Source organism: Aplysia californica, unplaced genomic scaffold, assembly GCF_000002075.1.
Source record: "Aplysia californica isolate F4 #8 unplaced genomic scaffold, AplCal3.0 scaffold00261, whole genome shotgun sequence".
Classification (NCBI taxonomy): domain Eukaryota; kingdom Metazoa; phylum Mollusca; class Gastropoda; order Aplysiida; family Aplysiidae; genus Aplysia; species Aplysia californica.
In genome coordinates, this window is record NW_004797531.1 from 769,596 (window position 1) to 773,612 (window position 4,017).

A 4,017-nucleotide genomic window follows, 5' to 3' on the forward strand; every position below is an offset into this window, starting at 1 on the left:
GGGGTCTTTTTTTTGACAATTGGTAACAAATCTCCATTTATAATCGTTTACACCAAATGTAAGCTCCCTAGGATTGATATCAGCTGAGATTGGCTTATTCTGCCCCCACCTCCCCCCTCTTAAATGTTTGTGAGTTCAGCTATTATATTCATCATCATCCAGCACCAGATCTGCTACAAACATCATCGATCATGGTTTTCCATTCATTCCTTTGCTCAGATACTCTCAAAAATGCTACGTTTCCCTGGTATTATATTATTGATGATTATTATGGAATACATCAACACCCGGTGAATATGACTGAAAACAGTTGAAAGCTTAATTTCCTTTGTGCTTCTTTTAAATGTATATTTATATTTTTTTTGGTCCTATTAAATGGTTTACTTTCTGCTTACTGATCCCATAATCCACGAGGATCGTAGGGGACGCTGTATGATAGAGAGCCTTGTCAGGTGCCTCCACTAATAATTTAGAATATTAATTAGTTTAGCATAACGATGAAATCAGGTTCTCGTTAAATTAAATTAAATCGAAGAGACCGGCATATCTATACACGTAGGGCAATTTTTATCCATCTTTTTTATTCTTAATTAATTAATTAATTAATTTAGCTATTTACTTGTTATTTATTGGTTTTGTCTGAACACCTTTTAGGTCCACTAAAAACACATCCCTGCGTCAATTTTATGAAAAGCGTTGATCAAGGGAAAATTTGTATTTTCCAAAGACACTCACACCCTGGAAGTCAGTGGCGTTTAAGGTCAGTTTTCACTTTGAAAAAAAAAGAACCTCCAATAAAACAAATTAACAAACAAACAAGCAGACACAAACATGCACAAAAAACCCCAAAACAAGCCAATCCAAGACATAAAAAATATAGCACTGATTAAATATCCCTGGCTTCATTAGTAGTTATTTATTTTTTCGATTAAAAAAAAAATTATTTTTTTAGACATTTCTTCCTCCTACATTTGGAAAATAAACCAAGCGAGTGTACGAAATTCCCTGGGAAATAAGCTTGGCTATCAGCACTTTGAGGAAATCAGGCGCACCCAAACCTTAGGAAAAATATAAGGTTTTTAGCTTCCGTAGTTCAATTGACTCAGGCCAATTCACGGGAACCATATAATTGTGTGCAAAATTTCTTTGAATATTTGCCATTTGTTACGTGTATAGGTCTGCCTAAGAATTTAATGGCACGATACATATAATTAGAATATAAATACATGAAATTAGTTCTTCCCACTCTCTCAGAACGAAACACTTGGATGTAGTTTTGCCACGACCCAGAGCCACTTTCCAAAGTTTTACCTGACCATTGTCAATCACGTCCTAATTTTTGGTACCCCCATATTCTAGAGACATAAAGCAGCCATTGGCTTAATCTTTATATTAATTAAGATTTTTACAAATTAATTTTTGCTGTTTCTTGGAATGAACTAAAAAGTCTTCTTGTTCGAGAAATTATCCACCGAGCTTTACAGGCTCGATCTTGTAGCGTTCGGCTCCTGCATAGACGGGAAGAAAATGAAAATATGTGATAGGAGCTGACAAAATGGGTTACTTCTCGTAATCCACAAATGGAGATATTAACAACAAAAAATGACAATAGGATCAAATTTCCAGATGTCTTATTGATGTCATATTTTCTTAAAGTATAACAAGCCCTTTGTGGTTTCATATTTAGAGATAGTAAAAACTTCACCTACAAGCGTGATGTATCTATTTCCATGGGGATAAAATAGGATAAGTTACTCATTTGGTCAGCACGCTTCACATGCTCAAGTATCTATAACACATTACTGTCTCTGCGATCTTATCCCCCCCCCCTCACCCCCAGTATCATCTCACAGACCTTTTGAGATAGCCTACTTTCCGTGTTCACATTTAAATCCCATAATCTGGCAAGAATCCTTTTAATTTTCTTTTGAGAGGGGAAGGGAGAGAGGAGTGAAAGGGGGAGAGGGGGAGTATGGAAGAGTGAGGGGAGTGATAGTGGGAGGAGGGGTCATATGTTTCTGTTCCCGTGACCGAGGCACACATCCTATATGAAGTATAATTTTTATAAAGAAAGTTCTTTCTGAGTTGGCGAGAAGACATAACGGTGTAGACAATGGCTAGGGTTGGCTGGCTTGTTCTGACTATTGGACTCCTCGCACCGGCAGTAGGTGAGTAAATATTGAATACATACCTTCTGACATTGTCGTGAAAAAGATATAGGTCATCAGCTTCCATCAAAGATAAAATACAATCGTCTTCATTGTGCAATTCCTGTATGGCATGGCCATTTGATTTTGAAATGTGTTTTTGGAACTGAGAGATAAAAAAATATAGGGCTAAGATTACAGCCTTGTTTAAGACCTGGTGTACTTTGGAAAAATTCAGTAATAAAAATGTCAGAGATCTTTGTTTTTCTGAGCAGACTTATACACATCAAAGCACAATTTAATACATATTTTTCAAAATATGCATTGGTCCAGAACAGTCAGGTCTTCTTAATACTGTCTACAGCTTTTCTCTGCTACCCGATCAAATGCTTTTTAAAAAGTTGATATAACATACTTAGAGGCCTGGACATACATTTTTGGTAAAAGATTGGAGCGAAAATACATGTGTATTATCTTTATTCATTTAGATTAGATCTACTGAAAACTATTTTTTTAAACCTAGAATTGATCTGTGGAAAGCGGAACTTTGTGACCCCCCCCCCCCCCTTTCCCCTCTTTTTTTTAAATTTAAAAATGCCAGGAGAAACAGACAACAAAGATTGTACAAACGTTGTTCAGGAATGCAGTGACGCCAGCTTGTTGGTTCCCAGGGATCTCCGTGATTACGACCAAAAACATATAACTGTGTCGCAACACAGGGAAACCAGGCGCTCGTCAGTAAAGTTCTGGGGGTGTGTGAGGTTAATGGGAATGTCTTATAGTTTGTTCATTGTTCTTGCTTTTGTTTTTGTGTTTTTTTAATATCCATCTATCTTGAATAGAAGTCGAGATATTTACGATTGAAGGAGAAGATGCTAGCCTGTTGTCGGAGGGGATGTAAAATTAGCTAGAAAATAGCAGTCAATGTTTTTCGATTTTCAAATCGTGACAGTCTTTGGAAACTGCACATTTACAATTTGTCTACCTTTGATCAACGTTTTTCAGAATAATCTAAATATAACATGCTTGTATTTTTTATGGATATAAAAGGTGTTGTGTCTAAAAAAAAAAGATACATTTTTCCAAACGAGAGGGAAAAAATATGTTTCTTTTATTTATTTAAGTAGGATTTTTTTACGAGCACAGGATTTCGCCACGAATCCTCACAAATGACGCGTTGTGAACACACGCACTAAGTCACTCCTGACGAAAGACCAACCAATTTCCCGAGGAGAGAGAGCCACACAGGTAAGACAAACGTGAGGAAGATTTTTTTCAAACTTGAACATTGGCAGAACTGCATTTTGATCTTATCATAGATCGCATACGTACAGCCAAAGGCAAGTCATGAAATGGTTGAAGGAAGGGATGAATAGGTGGGAGGGGGAGGGGAGGAGGAGAGAGGAGGTGGATGGGAGGAGGGAGGGGAGAGGGAGGGGAGAGGGAGGGGAGAGGGAGGGGGAGGTCTGTAGGAAGAGGGGGGAGGGGAAGGTGAAGGAGGAGAAGGGGAGTAGGAAAGGGGGAGGGGAGAGGCGGTAGGGGAGAGGTGAAGGGAGAGGGGAGGGCGGAGGGGAGAGGTGAAGGGAGAGGGGGCGGTGGGGAGTGGGGAAGGGAGAGTGGAGTGGGGAGAGGGAGGGGAGAGGCGGTATGGGAGGGAGGGAAGAGAGGAGAGGGGAAGGGAGAGGCGGTATGGGAGGGAGGGTAGAGAGGAGAGGGCGGAGGGGAGAGTATAAGGGAGAGAGGAGTGAAAGGGGGAGAGGGGGAGTAGGGAAGGGTGAGGGGAGTGATAGTGGGAGGAGGGGTCATATGTTTCTGTTCCCGTGACCGAGGCACACATCCTATATGAAGTATAATTTTTATAAAGAAAGTT